The sequence below is a fragment of the Silene latifolia genome, chromosome X, assembly GCF_048544455.1.
Source record: "Silene latifolia isolate original U9 population chromosome X, ASM4854445v1, whole genome shotgun sequence".
NCBI lineage: Eukaryota > Viridiplantae > Streptophyta > Magnoliopsida > Caryophyllales > Caryophyllaceae > Silene > Silene latifolia.
The window spans coordinates 104057574-104077842 of record NC_133537.1 but is presented as its reverse complement, the minus strand read 5'-3'; the positions used below and the strand labels follow the sequence as shown (position 1 = coordinate 104077842).

At 40.1% G+C, this 20269-nt stretch overlaps 2 non-coding genes across 2 annotated transcripts; both read right to left on the bottom strand.

The window, feature by feature from the left end:
- Nucleotides 1-4298: 4298 nt before the first annotated feature.
- Nucleotides 4299-4405, bottom strand: LOC141625811 (small nucleolar RNA R71). The gene has a single exon (XR_012535563.1). It is a non-coding gene; the product is annotated as a small nucleolar RNA R71 (small nucleolar RNA).
- Nucleotides 4406-19161: 14756 nt separating this feature from the next.
- Nucleotides 19162-19269, bottom strand: LOC141624789 (small nucleolar RNA R71). Its single transcript, XR_012534594.1, has one exon. It is a non-coding gene; the product is annotated as a small nucleolar RNA R71 (small nucleolar RNA).
- Between the last annotated feature and the right edge of the window lie 1000 nt (nucleotides 19270-20269).

The window sequence follows — 20269 nt, the reverse complement described above, 5'->3', positions numbered from 1 at the left end:
ATATATAAACACAACCACAAACTAGTCCAAGTACTGACTGAAAACCTGGTTAAACAGATCCATAAACACTGTTGGCGCGTTCGTCAACCCATACGGCTTTACCACGTACTCATTGTGACCATACCTCGATCAGAAAGTAATCTTTGGTATGTCTTCATCCCGAATCCTCACCAGATGGTATCCCGACCTTAGATCAATCTTCGAAAAAACACCTGCTCCACTCAACTGGTCAAACAGATCATCTATCCTCGGTAAAGGATACCTGTTCTTCACTGTGACATCTTTCAGCTCTCTGTAGTCTATACATAACCTCAAACTCCCATCTTTCTTCTTCACGAACAAGACTGGTGCACCCCAAGGCGATACACTAGGTCTAATGTATCCCTTATCCACCAAATCATTTAACTATTTCTTCAGCTCCTTTAACTCCTTAGGACCCATACGGTACGGGGCCTTAGAGATCGGTCCCATCCTTGGTTTTAACTACACACTTAAGTCTATCTCTCTCTCTTCGGTGGTATACCCAGTATCTCATCAGGAAAAACATCTGGAAACTCTCCCACCACTGGTCTCTCAGCTGCTGTCGGTTTCACCACACTAGTATCTTTCACATGGCGTAGGATCAAAGGACACCCATTCCTTAAGTATGACTTCAATGTCATCGCTGCAATCACTTTGACTTTGGGTTTAACAACAAACCCGCGATAAGACACGGTAGCCCCCTTAGGGCCCCTCAAAGAAACTTTCTTTTGGTGACATTCTATCCTAGCCTTATACTTACCCAACCAGTCCATCCCGAATATCATCTCAAAACCATCCATAAGAAACTTCAACAAGTCAACTGGAAGATCAACTTGCCCAATAACCATAGACACCCCTCTATAAAACTTCCCACAAGACACTGACTCGCCTGACGGTATAAAAACCTCATCTTTTACAGACTCAAACTCTCTCAAACCCATAGACTTAGCATGACTCGATGATACAAACGAGTGTGAAGCTCCTGAATCAAACAAAACAAATGTAGAAACGTTGTTAACAAGAAAAGTACCGGTGATCACGTGTGCATCCTCCTCAGCAGCTTGATTGTCCATCATAAACAGTTTGTCACTGCCGTTTAGTCAACCCCCTTGCACTCTACTAGTAGATGTAGAAGGCTTGGTAGTTGATCCCTGATTGTTATTAGCTGTCGGTTTCTGATAAGAATTACCGCCATTGCGGTTGAACCCACCGTTGTTGTTACTCTTCCCTCCTTGATTGTTCCATGGCCCAGCTGGTCGATTGCAAGCATAGCTCTGTGCCGGTCCTTGTGAAAAGCTCCCCTATGACGGTCTCTGAAAACCTCTCCCAACTGCACTAGTATACTCATGCCTTTTGTGACCCATACCGCCACAGTTGAAACACGAGATACCCCAGTTGTTGCTACTAGCACGGCCAAGCCCATAGAAAGATCCTCCACTAAAGCCCGATCCTTAAGAATAAGCCCTTGCCTTGTTGTGGTTACCCCTCTCGTAGCTAGATTGAGAACCATCGTCGCTCTGAGCCCCTCTCTTCTCCGAGCCCTTCTCCTTGTTTTTCTCGGCCATCGCGACCAACCTCTCAGCCCGTCCAGCCCTCTCATAAGCCTCTTTCACGTCGGTAAGAATCCCTGCCAGTAGCTTCTCCATAATATGATAAGTCAACCCTTTCTCAAAATGAAGTGCTAAATTCTCTGGATTTGGCCCCATATCCTTAGCATATCTGGCCTTTTCGTTGAACTTGTGATAGTACTCGGTCACCGCCATATCCCCGGTCATCTTAAAGGAATCAAACTCATCACGAAGTTTGCTGCGAACATGCTTCGGAACGAACTCCTGCCTCATAGCCCTCTTGAACTCAAACCACGAGATTGCAGTCTTACCCTGCTTCCAATAGATGTCTAAAGCACTATCCTTTACCTTATCCCACCATTCCCCATCTGAATCTCTCAGGTATAACGCAGCTTGTTCCACCTTAAACACTTCCGGACAGTGTACCACTCTAATGTGATCAATATTTGAGCATATTTAGTCCCCGAATTAGCCTCGTTCCTATGCTTTTTAGTGCATATTTGGGTCATTTACTATCTATAGTCCTTTGTTTTGCATATTCTTTGAGGTTTTGTTTCCTTGGTAGGAGAGGAGTGCAAACCTTGCATTTTCATGGCAAAATAAAGCTAAATTGATCGAATCTAATGACCAAGCATCAAAGAGAAGACATGACTAGAAGGCCTTTGTACATATTATAGTAGATGGGCAATGATGAAGAAGATCCTTACATCCCCGACAAAATCCCGGAGGATTGTTGGGAGAAGAGAAGAAGAAAAGAAGAAAAGGAAGGCTGGGACAAGATCTGAGCGTCTTAACACCCGGGACGCATCTTTTCTGAGAGGAGCGATTCCTCAAGGACTTAATCGTCATTTAAGCCCTTAGTAAACCCTAATTTGTGTACCTAATCCCCACTATAAATACCCCATTAGTCTAATTAGATTAATCATGTTCTTCTTATCAATCTTTAGTGTAGTTTGTATCATTCTAACCTCTCTTTAATCTTGTAATCAACTTCTAATCAAGTCTTAATACAAATCTCATTTCCTTAATTTCTCTTTTGTTCATCTTTTATTTTGGGTAATTGAAGATTATTTGGGTTATTATTGGGAGATTGACAACCTTCCAATCATTCATCAAGTATTTCTATTATTCTTTGCTTTATTTTGGAATCATTATTTGGTATAATTCTCTTAATCCCTTTTTAATTATTGTTAATCATCTTCATTTATTCATCATGTTTTGCTTTGTAAATATAATTGACAACCTTGTTAACATGTTAAACTTGATAATGAGTGAGTAGTTTCCTTAACTAGGGTTAATGGGTAAATAGGGGAAACCAACATGGGGGATGATTCATGCTTAATTTAATATGTTTTCATAATTTATTTGCTTGCTTGTTGTGATCTCAACTTATGCACGTGTTATGTTTGATGAAATGCGAGCCTATGAATCCTTGCATTTTTTACCCATCACTTACCCTTTCAATTAGACTTGTAAGACATAAACTAACTCGAGTCTCATTAGACCATGCATATAGTTGAGTAGGGAGGATTAAGTTGACTTGTAGGTGTTTTACAATCTAATCGATTCGGCTCCGAGACCCAAACCTTCCTAGGATTGTATGATATAAACCAACTCGATCCTATCACATCAATAATTGCTTGCTTATAATTGGAGAATATGTTTCTATGATCAATTCCCATGCATCCCCTATGAACCCATCACACCCTAGTGCTTTTAATCAATTGCTTACATCTCATTTTAATCATCTTGCTTGTTTACTTTTATTGCTATTTAGTTTAGTGATCTTCTTATCTCAACCCAAATCGTGACACCCCTACACACCGCTACTTGCAATCGAAAATCCTACATCAATACTCGTCCCTAGGGATCCGACCTTTACTTACCTCTTTACTAATAGTAGAGTAGTTTGTGGAGATATAAATATTGTTTTGGTCTAGGTGCTTCTAACGACAAGTAACCGAAAGTTAAACTTCAAGTGAGTCCAGCCAAAAATGGCGCCGTTGCCGGGGACGGTGTTAACTTGATTTGATTTTCTTAGATTGCTATTAGTTGTGTATTTCTTTGCCTTGGGGAAGTAAAGCTCCTCAAGGTTTGTTCTAATTGTTTTCGAGTTGTTTGATATTTTGCATGTCTAGAAGATCACAAGGTAACTTGTTACCCATTGATCACGAAATTGAAAGAACTTTGACGACCAATAGAAGACTTGCCAGAAATACTTTGAGAGGTATTGGTGAGGTTGTAGATATTCAACCAAATACTATTGAGTTCATCATCCCTTTTGCAAGAGAAGGTGAGAAGAACCCAACACAAATTCAATCATACAACCAACCCACAATGCCTAAGTTTTCATCACATTCCGTACCAACCGAGGAGAACCTACCCAATGGTACTCCCTCACCACAACACTTAACCGGAAATTTCATTGCAAAATACGCATTTATCCAATTAGTCAAAAGAAGCCAATTTGGGGGAATGCCTATTGAAGACCCTCATTCCCATATGGAAACTTTTTGTGACTATTGTGATGCGATTTCACAAACCGGTGTGACTCAAGACCAAATTCGATGGGACTTATTCCCTTTTTCTCTAATTGGCACCGCAAAATAATGGTTGAAAAGCCTTGATAAAGCTACTCTTGGAATTGACTCTTGGAAGAAGTTGGCTCTAGCTTTCTACAAAAAATTCTACCCTCCGGAAAAGACTAACATGCTAAGAGCTCAAATTACGGGTTTTAAGCAAAGGGATGAAGAATCTTTGTATGAAGCTTGGGAGCGATTCAAAGGAATTTGTCGCTCATGTCCTCATCATGGACTTAGCGAGTGGTTCTTGGTACAACAAATTTAGAATGGTATTTATGAAGATTCAAGAAACATTCTCAACATGGGATCAAATGGTATGTTCACCGAAGTTGACGATAATCAAACTTGGAACAAGATTGAGGAAATGGCGGTCCATAATTCACAATATAGTAGACCTCGCAAGGCTACTAGAGGAGGAAAGCATGAAGTGGACTCTATTACTCAATTGGATGCTCAACTTAGTGCTCATATTGATACCATCAACTTGAAGTTTGAGAAGGCTATGGCTAAACTTGAAGAAGCCTCAAAATCACCAAAGCATCATGTTAATGCCATGGTAGCATCTTCATCAATCCCAAGTGGGATATGTGAGAATTGTGGAACTTTGGGACATGACCAAAGTGAATGTAGGGGAACAAAAGAACAAGTGAATGCTTTTCAAGCATACAAAAGTGGTACTCCTTATTCCAACTATTACAATGAAAACGCCAAATTTCACCCAAATCTCTCATACAAAAGCCAAAATGTTCAAAACCCTCAACCAACATACACCCCATCTGCCATGAGAAACCAAAATCAAAGACCCTTTTACAACCAAAACCAAGGTTACCAAAATCAAACTCCATACAATCAACAAAATGACCAAGGTTTTGACGTTCAAAAAGCGGTCCTCCAAATGCAAAAGAATCAACAAGAATTTTTCACTCAAATGCAAAAAGATAGCCAAGCAAAAGACATCACCATCAACAACATCCTAGCCCACACAAAAATGTTGGAAACTCAATTGACCCAACTAGCATCTTCAAACTCACAAATACAAAAGGGGCAATTACAACCTCAAAGTAACCCCCCAAGACATGAAACGGTTAGTGCCATTCACTTAAGGTGTGGTCGAGATATGAAGGACCAAAGAAGCAAGTTGAGGATGAAGTTGTGGAAGCTAGTGACAAAGAAGAAGTTGTGCAAAACTCTAAGGAAGATGAACCAACAAAAGAAGAAGTTTCAAAGAAAAGTGAAGAAAAGGCCAAGGAGAAGGAGCCCATTGTTATTAGACTTCCATTCCCAAGTCGTCAAGCTAAGCCTAAGTTTGATGACCAACATGGAAAATTCATGGAAATTGTGAAGAATTTGGAAGTCTCGATTCCTTTCACGGAATTAATCAATCACGTGTCCGCCTATGCATAGTACATGAAGGACATCCTTACAAAAAGAAGTCGATCCGGAAGCTTGAGACTATCTCCTTCACTAAGGTGAGTAGTGCAATCCTTCAAGGAAGTTCACCTCCGAAACATAAAGATCCGGGAAGCTTCTCAATACCGTGTACCATTGGCGACACCACGATCAATAAGGCTTTGTGTGATCTAGGAGCAAGCGTGAGTACTATGCCGTATTAGGTTAGTAAAAGGCTAGGGATGTGAGAGCTTAAATGTACCAACATCACACTCCAAATGGCCGATAGATCGACGAAGACACCGCTAGGGATATGGGAAGATGTTCCCGTGAGAATTGGCAAATTCTTCATCCCGGTGGACTTTGTCATTGTTGACATGGAAGAAGACTCCAATATTCCTATCATCCTAGGTAGAGCTTTCTTGACCACCGCGGGTGCGGTGATAGATGTGAAGCACGAAGAGCTTACTCTAGAAGTGGGAGATGAGACCATAACTTTCAATCTTGACAAGACCATGAGAGCTCCCCGTTTGCATGAACCATGCTTTATGGTTGATCATTATAGCCGGAAGGATGATAGAAAGAAGTCGAAATTCCAATGGAAAAAGAAAGTTTATGATGCTCCATCAATAGAGCAAGGAAATAGCAACAATGAGAGCTTGAAAAGCTCACCCATGACAAGTGAAGAGGATGGCCTTATTGGCCAAAACAAGAAAGAAGGAGAGTTGTCTCTATCAACTCAAGAAATTTTTAATAATCAAGTAGACGAAGTTTGCGGTCTTTGGGATGATGAGTTTGAGGGGATATTCAATCCCTATATTGGTAATGCTATGAACCAAGACCATCACAGAGAACAACAAGTGCAAAAATCTATTGAGGACCTTTATCATGATAACGAACAAGCTTTCGACTACTTCTTCAAGGTGTTGAGTAACATCAACAACACCTTGAACATGCCCCCTTGACATCTCACATTGGATGAGAGTTTGGTGGAGTCCTCCCTAAACCACCATTTGTAAATATTCTAACTCCCTAACTTGCATTTCAATTTTTACATTGCATTCTTTGTCATTTTTGGATTTATATTTTTGTGCCTTGATCAAGATATTCATCATTTTTTAGAGAAGTGAGGGAGGGACTTATGATTTCATTAATGTGTAGTGCTTTAACTTAGTGTGGGGATAACAATTGGCTAGGCTATTCATGCCTTTGTAGTGCCCTTACAATGAAGAACACGAGAATTGAAGAATGAAAATATACGGGTTATGCAGTACCCACGGATGGACCTGAATCCGTGTGGTCAAGGAAGAATCCGAGCGGCCAAAAGGAGAATCCGATCGTCGTCAAGGAATCCGAGCGTCTAAGATACAATCCGCTCGTCTGGCAGAGCTGCAGAATTCAAATAACGAGTCTGACACAGAATCCGAGCGTCTCAATTGAGAATCCGCTCGTCTGATTCTGGACGCTCGTCTTACAGGAAAGACGCTCGTCTTTCTGCTGTTGAATTTTAACGTTTCTCCCTGTAACAGAATCCGAGCATCCGTCCAGGAAGACGCTCGTCTCAAATTGAAAAATCCGCTCGTCATTGCTGAAAGACGCTCGTCCTGTGGCGTCTTTTCCTGAGACAAAACACGAAGAATCCGAGCGTCCTGACCCTTGGTCCGCTCGTCTTCCCCTGCTGTTTCAAACATAACAGGTCTTTTAAACCCTATTCCCTCATTCATTTTCATTTCTTCTACATTCAAACACTACCCAAAACCCAAAAACCCCAAAAATCCTCATCCTCCACATCAACAAAACCAAATTTCCTCAACCAAATTAAACAAAATCAAATCCAAACTTCCTCACAACAAAAATTAATCACTCCTTTTGCAACAACAATTGATTCAAACACCAAAGTCTTCAACTTTTGAGTCGATTTTTAGGATATTAAACAACATTCATCCTAAATCGATTTGGGTATCACTAAAAATTGAAGATTTCAATCTTTCATTGGTGTAATTATGCAAAGGATAATGGCAAGAACTAAAGGAGGTAACAAGCAAGGCACCCCCAAAGAAGACACTTTCAAAAAGGCAACAAGCTCTTCATGCAAAACAATTGTCAAAGGCATTGGTAGTCCATGAGGCAAGGTTGGAGGTTCAACAAGATCCCCCTATGGAAGCTACAACATCAACAACACCGGTTATTGCTCAATTATCCAATTATCCAGAGGTAATTTTCACTTCCGACTCTCATAGGGAAAAATTTGTTCTCTTTGCTATGAAGACCATTATGCCTACAAAATTTATTTGTGAAGATGCTTTGACAAAGTTGGGTGTTCTTGAACAAACCAAAACCTTCTTTGAGTTTATGGGATTGGGTAAATTGTTTACCATGAAAGAATTGACATACCCCTCCCTCACCTTGGAATTTTTTAGTTCCTTGAAAGTCACAAGGGTGGAGACTAGAACCCACATCAAGTTTCGTCTTGCAAATGTTGATAGACGCATCACTTATGGCGAATTGAGTAAGATTTTAGGCCTTAGTGATAGCCCGAAATATACAAAGATCCCCGACAAGTATGACCCCGCCCCTCTTTGGGAGGCAATTTCGGGAAAGAAATTTGTGCGCTTTCATGATTGTCGTGCTCTATTAGTCCACCATCCGGGCATTAGAGTTTGGCATAAGGTCATTGGGAATACTTTGATAGCAAGAAATGGCACTAATCATCTTACCAAGCTCGATTGTGTTCTTCTTGAGTCGGCCTTGAACATAGGAAGGGAATTTACTAAGCCATATAATGCTCTAAGACTATTGGTTGAACGATGGCTTAATGTCGATTGTGGTAAAGAGGGCACCGCTTTTATTGTAAATGGAGAACTAGTTACCCATTTGGCAAGCACATTAACCCAAATTTCAACAAAGACAACACTTATGTGGCGGTTAAAGGAGGCCATCTCATTGATATGGACACCATGATTCACAAGTTTAAGTGGGTCAAGCATGATTCTCTTGACACCAAATATGGGTGGTTAACCAATGAAGCTAGATCCTTCACCTTGCCTTCAAAAATTTGCCGATTGAATATTCACCGACCGAACTACCTTCTTCCACTCTCCGAGGAGACCGAGTATATAATTTAACAACAAAGAGGCGATATTGACGAGCCCTCCTCCTCCATTATCACCCCACCTTACCCATTTGAATTCCAAGAGTTCAAACCCAAGGATGTCGAAGTGGGAAATGATTACTTGACACTACTCATGAGGGAAATGCACAAGCAAGCCTATAATGATAGAGTGGATGCTTACAAGGCCCAATATCCTCCCCTCTTACATCTAGCTAGGCAAGGACTTCTTGATCCATCATGTCCTTTGCCTAGTTGGGCGGATAGGGAAGTTTCTTTCCTAGCATTCCTAGTGGTAGTAGACCGGGTGGAGAGGAGATGGTTGTTCAAGAAGAAGGTGTTCAAGAAGAAGAGGTCCAAGAAGGTATTCAAGAAGAAGAAGCTCAAGAAGAGGAAGAGGAAAGTGAGGAAGAACAAGCAAGTAAAAGTGAGAGTGGACACGATTCCACATCTATGGAAGTTGATGATACCTCAAGAGAGGAGGAGGATGATGATGATGATGATGATGAAACGATGGGTGAAGATTAGCAAACTTTGGAGGCTCCTACACTCTTACACCTCCATTATGGTTTGTCTACTTCCCTTGTTTTTATTTTATCTTGATCATTTATTTTGTGGAGTCCTAGAAACATGGAGGACTAACACCTTGGCTTCATTCAGGTGTTCTTTTTTATTGTTCCCAACTTGTAAAATCCAAAATGACAATCTTTTGTTTCATGCATTGCATTCCATGCGCATGAACTACCCCGAAATTCAAGACGTTAGAAATAATGTCTATTTTGGTTTGGGGAAGTCCATGCATATGCATTGGGAGCTAATTTAAATTATGCTCTCCGCCATAACAAAAACACATGCATCATGTAGTGTAGTTTAGTATAGTTTGCACTTAGTATAGAAATCATGCATCATACTTGAATAATTTTCTATCGTATTGGCCATTGTGCCCATACTAGTGTGGGGATGGGAAATTCTAACTTGACTTTTATTCAAAATTCAAAAAATCAAAAATTTCGAAAAATCCAAAAAAAATTTGAAAAATTAAGAAATCCAAAAACATGTTCATTTCCTTTGTAGTGTAGTCTTCTATATATTGTTTGTATATATTGTATTTGTTCATCCTTGTTCACATTGATTGACTACGCCACATCCGAGGCATGAGGATATTGAAGACCGCATGGTATGATCTTTCCAATCTCCTTTTTCCTCTTTATGTTAATGACTATGTGGCTTTATTTTGATTGATGCGGTAAAACAATGTGAATTTAGGATTGCATTTAGATTACTTGGCATACTAGTTGGTAGAAGCACATGCATTAGGATGTATAAATGTTAGTTGCATCATGGCATGTAGTTTGCATGTTAGAAAAATTTTGTGAAACCGTCTACTTGGGAAGCTTGACAAGTGTATATAGGCCCTAGTAGATGTTTTTTCTTCTTAAGACTTCGCTTGTTAGAATACTTTTAAAACACCCTAGAATGTGTCATGCTAGTTTCCTTTGACCCATGGATTAAGGCCTAGTCAAGAGTACCTTGTGGTGTGATAACTCCTTGGCTACCGTTTATTCCAAGGTGTAGATACCTCATTTCTGCACCACCCGCAAACCACTCGGTGATGATTGAGCCGCATGTTTGGTACGCGGAACGATTTGTGACAGTTCGTAAGTTTATCGTCAAGTGATCGCTCAAAAACTTGTGTCTACATCTTAATTATCATCTACGTGCCGATACGGTTGTTTTGGCAGTAATTAGAGTACATTTGGAGTCCGGGTCAAAAAACCGTCTTTATTTTCTAAAACCAAGTCAGAATGTTCTGGAATGTTCCGGATATTTCTATTCCATATTTTTGCAATCTTTTTATCTTTGGTAAAGAATTTCCCGTAATATTCACACCAAATATTAAGGAAAACAAGATTAATCCGTTATTCCATAACCAAAACACGGAAATCTTTCTTCCGCAGGAGAAAACCACTTGGGAAAGGACGCAGCAGGTGCTGCGCCTCTTCCAAGGGACGCAGTGCCTGCTACGCCTCTTCCCAAGTCCTTTTCTGCGTATTTTTTGTATCTTGTCATATCTTTTCGAGATTCACTTCCAATGTTTCTCCGAAACCCTAACTTCCTCCGTGTGATTAGTTTAAATAGAGACCTTCTATTTCTCACGCGAGCGTCCGCCCTTCTCTTCTCCCTTTGCATTCTAGACCACGTTTTTACTTTTTGGCGTCTACGTGCTTGAACATTCGACCACGTAAGCTCGGATCTTTCTGAGTACCAGCCTCGTTTTGCATGACCGACCAATTTGACCAACTACACAATAATCAACTTAATCAATCTGTATAATTTCCTCTTACGAGGGCGCTTTCGTCTACATTCGAGTCGAGGATCACTAAACGTATACTTAGTTCATCTCGTTTCGTCAAACATGTAAGTTTGAGGGTGTATAATCCTTCTTTTAATTATTGTTCTTTATTATTATAATCATATTGTAAGGTTTATGTCGAAAGTACTCTTAAAACCGATTTCGAAAACCGTATTTAAAGCCTTTTTTACGGATTATCAGAGGACAGACGTCGAGAAAGGACGCAGCAACTGCTGCGCCTCTTTGAAGGGACGCAGAACCTGCTGCGCCTCTTCGTGAGGCTGCCGCAGTTCCTGCTTCTTTTCTTCTTCCTTCGGCTTTTGTTAATTTGTTTGTTTGTTTGTTTGTTTTTTTCAATCATTCGTTGTTTCTTTGACATAATAACTTAAGCATATTAATCTGACATATCATTAATACATCATTAATAATTAATTCATCTTTTAGTTCCTGACTTAAATCCCAAGTAATTCATATTTGCGGGTCTTCGTCATTAAAATCAATTCGGGTTTTAGAGATTCGATTTACCCATGTTGAATCTCTGGAATTCATCGTTGATAAACTTGTATCTGTTATTCGTCGTCACCGTCATTAATTCGTCATTAATAACCTGTTTAGTCTAATTAATAAGTTTGTTAATTTGTAATTAATAAGTTTTTTTTTTCAATCATTAGTTTGTTAATTTGTAATTAATAATCCTTAATCTTGTAAATATTCGTTCTAATCGATTTCATCCATGTTTACTGTTTTTATGACCCTTAATCACATGTAAATAACCTGCTAATCACTTTCATCCGAGTCAATTATTCATAATCGATCATTAAATTCACCAACGAACATTAACAATTTACAATTCCGGAGTCACAGCCAGAACTGAGCCAAGGAACGGATGCAGCAACTGCTGCGCCTCTTCTATGGGACGCAGCTCTGCTGCGCCTGTTCCTGGTTGATTTATGTCCCTGAACTCCCGTGTTGCTTTGACCTAGTTTATTAGTTTACGTATTTAATTTACTATTAATCGTATTATCACCCTAATTCCTGTTCGTTTATTTATTTATTTATTCTTTCTCAAATTATCCATTTTAAAAGTATTTTCGACATAAATCAATAAATCCAATGTAATCATTGTAATTTTCTTTATTGTATTTATTATTGTATTTCTTTTATTGTATTGTTTGTATGTCTTTCACATGTAATCAACCTAATTCCTACTTCGACCCAATTGTATGATTAAATTGCGTGTTAACCGACTTAGTCTAATTCTCACATGCTAGGGTTAATCTGTTGGATGTTGCATTGCATGCATATAAATCGACAATATATCGAGTATGGACAATTTTCCCTAATCATTAGTAGAGGCCGCTATCGAGGCGAGCGGGATTAGGTGTTCAATCAAAAGAGCTTCCTAATACGTACCCTCACCCCTTACTCCAGATCTCTGTGAACATCCGTGTTCATTGGCTTCCACGAGAGTCATTCTAGACATAGAATGCTTAGGGTAACGAGTTTTTGGTGTTCATGTCACTACTTTGTGTCTTGACATGGCACAAGGTATTCGAACGGTTTCCAATTTTCCACAATAAATTGGTGGCGACTCCACAAATGCAAACGCTTGTTTCCCAAGCGCCCCTTTGGGCCCGCGTCCACAGTTTGGCGACTCCGATGGGGAGTAATACACTTACGTGTAGCCAAAAGGGTAAAACTTGAACAAGGTTAGGGAATAGTTTGTACAAGACAATTGTCGGTTTTCATAACTCGGTCTTCCTAGATCGTTTATTCGACCTTCCTAGGCCCAACCCAACCCATTCGACCAATCGTCCCGTCTAAACGGTCCTAATTCTTATTTGGGCCCAAGGATGGATAGCGATTGACGTCATCCATACCATGGTACTTACTCTTGTTTGTATAAAGGACTTTCACTACTTGAGGAAACGGACTAGGAATCGGCCTTACTCTTGTTTGGTACGAACCTCTCCACAGACTTCGGGTTTGATTGTTCGGTATGGCAACCCACCCTTTAAACCAAAACCCTTTTTAAATGCACTCAGCATTCCGTTATAATGCTTGTATAATGTTTGTACCATATGTGATCACCATTTCTAAATAAAACCATGACGATTTTTGTAAAATCAAAATCCTTCTTTAAAATGTAAAAATTTTCGAAACTTGGGCCTAATATTAGCGCAAAATCAGCCGAAACTCTGTCCAATTATCGAGTCAAAATTCGGGCCTCAAAACCCATTTCAAAACCTCACTTCGAGTCCACTCCTACAACTACCCTAAAGTTGACTAGGACCAACATCTTTCAAACTTTGTCATTTCCTCCAAAATCACTTGACACAAGTGGCACACTCCCATTTCACGAGTCAAAACATTTCTTTTCGAGTAAGTGTGCTAGAATGGTCGATCGTGTTTTGATTCGTCGTCGATCTCTTATTCAGTTTCCAAGATGCCTGAAACAAGCGACGTGAACTTCAACCAACTCCAGAATGGTAATGATCAAATCCTAGCCGTGCTAGATCGTCTCCAAGTTACTCAAGACCAAGTGTATGATCGCCTTGACACCATTGAGGGTCGAATATATGCCGTGGAAACGAGGCCTCCTCGAGAAAGTGAAGTGTCTGATGAATTCGTGAATAACTTCGGGGACGAAAACCCTCCCATGGGTATGACTGCAGCTGAGAAACGACTCATATATTTGGAGGAGCAATTTATGTATCTCAAGGGGGATGACATTTATAGGGAAAAAAATCGCAAGTATGAGGCCGTGAGTTCCAAGGTTCCAACCAACTTCAACATCACGGATATCCATAAATTCAAGGGGCATGAAAACCCTTTGAACCATATCCATGCTTTCAGGGATTACATGTCTATCAAAGGCATTAAACCCGAGATGTTCTTAAGGATCTTTCCTTCATCTCTTGACACCATCCCAAAACAATGGTTCTATTCGCTAGAGCACAAGAAAATCGCTACCTGGGATGATACCGCAATCGAGTTTGCTAAACAATATGCGGATAATGCTGAAATCAAGTCAACATGCGCACTTTAGAGGTTCTTACCCAAAATGAGAAAGAAGGTTTCACAGACTTCCTAAGTCGATGGAGGAAGACTAGTACTCAACTTGTTGGATGTCCGGATGAAGCTACTCTCGTGGAGATATTCGTGGACAACCTAAAACCCATCTATGCAAACCATTTGAGGTATCAAAACATCAAGACCTTCAAAGATTTAACCGTACTAGGGACGAGGATCGAAGATGACATCCGTAAAGGGCTCTTGTCCAAAACGATTGGTCGTGGATATCAAGGCTCAACAATTCGTTCCTACGGCTCTACTAGCAAAACTGATGAAGTTAACCTTCTCGGGCCATCTAAGAAGAGTATTCCTCCAAGGAAATTCACAAATCTAGGGGACACATATTCCAACGCTCTGAAAAGGTTGATGAAGCTGGGTAAACTTCAACCCATAGGCCCTACACCCGTACCAGAAAAGAAATCTAAGTTCTGGGATGAGAATTCATACTGCGAATACCATAGAGGTAAGGGACATGATACAGAAAAATGATACAAACTGAAAAATGTACTTCAAGATATGATTGAAGACGGTCGCCTACCAATCCCACCTGGAGGTAAGCCTAACAACACTCAGAATCCTCTTGGAATTCTTGTGATTACAAGTGAAGAATCTACCATAGATTGTTCACACCTCATTTCTCCAGTCAAAGATGAAATTCATGCAATAGAAAATGAAGGGAACTACTCTACCATTTCTCCAACCATCACTGATTTCATTGCATGGACAAAGAGTGTGGATAAGCAAGTCAGGGAACTAGAGAGTGAAGTGGCAACCCTACATGGCCCCAACGCCACACCTAAAGAACGTGCACCACTAGTCTTCTCTCAAAACACTACAATGCAAGAAGTAGTAGCCATGGTTGATGAGCTAGTCAACCAAATTATCCAATTAGAGGCTGAAATCATGTGAATGAGAGAACTTGCTACTGTCAATGGAATATGGGCCGATGATGATGAAGACGAGTATCTCACTGAACACTACTTAGTCAAAGTCGGTGAGGAAATAGTCCAAAATTGTGAAGATCAAGATGTAGACCACCTCACTCGTTCAGGACGCCCATACGAAAACACCTCTCAAAATGGTTCTATAGCGAACGGTCCAACCAATATGGTCATACCGAATGATAATGAAGAAGGCTCTACCGACCATTTGCTAAAGCAACTACAGAAGACAAAGGCTGATATTTCGGTCCGGCAACTAGTGGCAAGCTCATTCCCACATCGCCAAGCTTTACTGCAAGCTTTGGCCAAACTAAATGTGGCACATAACTCCACACCCGACGACGTGGTCAACTTGGTCTTCCAAGAATCACCAAAGCTAAGTAATCCTATTACTTTCTCGGATGAGGATCTGCCACCCTTTGGTGCTAGTCATAACTTGGCTCTTTATATCACTGTCATTTGCTTAAAGAAGAATGTGCCAATGACTTTTGTAGATGATGGCTCCGCAGTCAATGTCATACCCTTGAAAATGGAATACAAATTGGGCATGAAAGAGTCGGATTGGACCCCTACCAACCAAGGTGTTCGCGCATATGATGGTACACGGCGAAAGGTAGTAGGAATTGTTAACCTAACCATAGCCACATGGCCAATTGAGCGAAAGGTTAACTTCCAAATAGTGGACATTGAGGCATCCTTTAACATACTTCTGGGAAGACCCTGGATTCACGCTTGCAAAGCGGTAACATCCACCCTCCACCAGAAAATCTGATGTGACCATAATTAGCGCATATTTAGCCCCCGAATTAGCCTTGTTCCCATGCTTTTTAGTGCATATTTGGGTCATTTATTGTCTTTAGTTCTTTGTTTTGCATATTCTTTGAGATTTTGATCCCTTGGTAAGAAAGGAGTGCAAATCTTCTATTTTCATGGCAAAACGAGACTAAATTGATCGAATTCAATGACCAAGCATCAAGGAGAGACAAGATTAGAAGGCCTTTGTACATATTATAGTAGACGAGCAATGTTGAGAAAGGATCCTTGAGTCCCCAAGGAAATCCCCAATGAATTTATGAAGAAAAGGGAAGAAAAGAAGAAGAAATGTTGCTGAGGCACAATCCGTGCGGTTTCTCCACAATCCGCCCGTCCTCCTCAAGCACAATCCGTGCGTTTTCTCCCTAAGACGCTCGGGTTTGCAGCCACCAGAATCCGCCCGGATTCACCTGAAGACGCCCGTGTTCCACCACCTGAATCCGCCCGTCCCGACTCCAAAACGCACGGATTCCTGTACAGTGCAATTTCGTCTTCTCCAAGCTACAAAGAAAGAAGCCCTTCCTTCGAAAAATACCGGCTCCTCCCTACTCAAACTAAAAAGTGTAATTACTAGTTTAGCCCTTAGTTAACCCTAATGCATCCCCCTAATTTCCACTATAAATACCCCATTAGTCTAATTAGAAGAGCATGTTCTTCTTATCAATAATTAGAGTAGTTAATATCAATCAAATCTCTCTTTAGTATTGTAATCAACAATTAATCAAGTTCTAATACAAGTTTTATTTCCTTAATCTCTCTTTTGTTCATCCTTTATTTTGGGTAATTGAAGATTAATTGGGTTATTATTGGGAGATTGACAACCTCTCAATCAAGCATCAAGTACTTCTTTTATCTTTGCTTTATTATTGGAATCATTAGTAGGTATAATTCTCTTAATCCCTCTTTAATTATTGTTAATTACTTTCATTTATTCATCATGTTTCCTTTTATTGGTATGATTGACAACCTTGCTAGCATGATCAACATGATAATGAGTGAGTAGTCTCTTAGCTAGGGTTAATGGGTGATTAGGGGAAACCAACATGGGGAATGATTCATGCTTAAATGAATATGCTTTCATGGTTTATTTGCTTGCTTGTTATGATTTCAACTCATGCACATGTTATGTTTGATGAAATGTTAAGCCTATGAATCCTTGCATTTACTACCATCTCCTATCTTTTCAATGAGACTTGTAAGACATAAACCAACTCGAGTCTCATTAGACCATGCACGTTGTTGAGTAGAGAAGACTAAGTCAACTTGTAGGTGTTGTACAATCTAATCGATTCGGCTCCGGGACCCAAACTTTCCTAGGATTGTAAGATATAACCCAACTCAATCCATCACAACAATAATTGCTTGCTTATAATTTGAGAACATGTTTGTATGATCAATTCCCATGAATCCCCTATGACCCCATGACACCCTAGTGCTTTTTATCAATTGTTTACAACCCTTTCAATTCATCTTTTTTGTTTATTTCCATTTCTATTTAGTTTAGTGACCTTCTACATCAACCCAAATTGAGACACCCCTAAGACACCACTAGTTTCAATAGAAATCTCATCTCAATTCCCGTCCCTTGGGATCCGACCTTTACTTGCCTCTTTACTAATTGTAGAGTTGTTTGTGAAGCTATAAATTGTGTTTTGATTCGGACGTGACCCAATGACCACATCTATTTAATTGTGAACACGAAACGGACCGATCAAAATCAAAATCTCATTAAATGGTAAGGTGGTGACGATCACTTCGTCGCCCATCAAGGCAGTAATAAAAAAGAAGTCAAGTAATCAAGCCCTTGCAGATCCAGTACATGAACTTGGGGGCTTCCATTTCATAAATGTCTTAGAAAGTGAGTTGGCACCCCTATACTTCAATCCCTACTCTAACTTAGTGGTCAACCACATACCCAAAACCCAGGGATACTTCCCGGGAATGCCTTTGAATCCTATCCGAAGAAACACCTTCGTACCCTACAAATAGGGTAACTCACAAATAATACCGCTTGGACTAAGATACAAACCCACTAAAGAGGAAGTTCTCGAGATGCTCGCTCAAGTTCAAAACCGTAAGAACGTGGGAATCCAAATGCGACCCTACCTCCCTACCCTAAATGGATACTTCGTTAGGGAAGGAAGTCAAGATATGTTTCACGGATTTCTTGAGCCTTGGCACTATCTCGAAAGGAAGCTAGCCGGAATCGAAATCTTTCACGATTTCTATTTCATTCCTCCAGAAATGGTTCATACCGTCAAGACTCATCAAGCACCTTGCTTAGACGAACAAGCTGTGAGATCTTTCACGATTGCTATTTCATTCCTCCAGAAACGGTTCATACCCTTTCAATTCATCTTGCTTGTTTATTTCCATTGCTATTTAGTTTAGTGACCTTCTACATCAACCCAAATTGTGACACCTCTAAGACACTACTAGTTTCAATAGAAATCTCATCTCAATTCCCGTCCCTTGGGATCCGATCTTTACTTGCCTCTTTACTAATTGTAGAGTTTTTTGTGAAGCTATAAATTGTGTTTTGATTCGGATGTGACCGAACGACCACATCTATTTATTTGTGAACACGAAACGGACGATCAAAAATGGCGCCGTTGCCGGGGACAGTGTTTACTTGATTTAGATTTTCTTTTATTGTTATTAGTTGTGTCTTTCTTCGCCTTGGGGAAGTAAAACTCCTCAAGGTTTGTTCTAATTATCTTCGAGTTGTTTGATATTTTGCATGTCTAGAAGGTCACAAGGTGATTTGTTACCTTTTGACCGTGAAATTGAAAGAACCTTGACAAACAATAGGAGATTTGCTAGGAGGAATTTGAGAGGTATTAGTGAGGTTGTTCAACCAACTATTGAGTTCATCAACCCTTTTGCAAGAGAAGGTGAGGAGCACCCATTACAAAATACCCCACAAAATCAACCTACAATGCCTAAATTTTCGTCACATTCTGTACCCACCGAGGAGAACCTACCCAATGGTACTCCCACACCACAACATCTAACCGGAAATTTTATTGCCAAAACCGCCTTTATCCAATTAGTCGAAAGGAGCCAATTTGGGGGGAAGCCTTGTGAAGACCCTCATTCTCATATAGAAACCTTTTGTGACTATTGTGATGCGATTTCTCAAACCTGTGTGACTCAAGACCAAATTCGATGGGTCTTATTTCCTTTTTCTCTAATCGGCACCGCGAAACAATGGTTGAAGGGCCTTGACAAGGCCACTCTCGGAATAGATTCTTGGAAGAAGTTGGCTTTAGCTTTCTACAAAAAGTTCTACCCACCGGAAAAGACTAACATGCTAAAAGCTCAAATTACGGGTTTTAATCAAAGGGATGAAGAATCTTTGTATGAAGCTTGGGAGCGGTTTTGAGGGAATTTGTCGCTCATGTCCTCACCATGGACTTAGCGAATGGTTCTTGGTACAACAATTTTGGAACGGTTTATATGAAGATTCAAGGAACATTCTCAACATGGGATCAAATGGAATGTTCACCGAAGTTGATGACAATCAAACATGGAACAAGATTGAGGAAATGGCGGTCCATAACTCACAATATAGTAGACCTCGCAAGGCTACTAGAGGAGGAAGGCATGAAGTTGACTCCGTTACTCAATTGGGTGCTCAACTTAGTGCTCAGATTGACACAATCAATTTGAAGTTTGAACAAGCTATGGCTAAACTTGAAGAAGCCTCAAAATCACCAAAGCATCATGTTAATGCCATGACGGCATCCTCATCAATCCCAAGTGGGATATGTGAGAATTGTGGAACTTTGGGACATGACCAAAGTGAATGTAGGGGAACAAATGAACAAGTAAATGCTTTCCAAGCATACAAGAGTGGTACCCCTTATTCCAATTATTACAATGAAAACACCAAGTTTCACCCAAATCTCTCATACAAAAACCAAAATGTTCAAAATCCTCAAACAACTTACACTCCACCTCCCATGAGAAACCAAAATCAAAGACCCTTTTACAACCAAAACCAAGGTTACCAAAATCAAAACCCATACAATCACCAAAATGATCAAAGTTTTGATGTTCAAAAAGCGGTCCTCCAAATGCAAAAGAATCAACAAGAGTTTTTCACTCAAATGCAAAAAGATAGTCAAGCAAAGGAAACCACCATCAACAACATTCTAGCTCACACCAAGATGTTGAAAACACAATTGACTCAACTAGCATCTTCAAGCTCACAAAGACAAAAGGGGCAATTACCACCTCAAAGTAATCCCCCAAGACATGAAACGGTTAGTGCCATTCACTTGAGAAGTGGTACAAGGTATGAAGCACCGAAGAAGCAAGTTGAGGATAAAGTTGTGGAAGCTAGTGATAAGGAAGAAATTGTGCAAAACTCCAAAGATGGAGAATCATCAAAAGAAGAAATTTCAAAGAAAAAT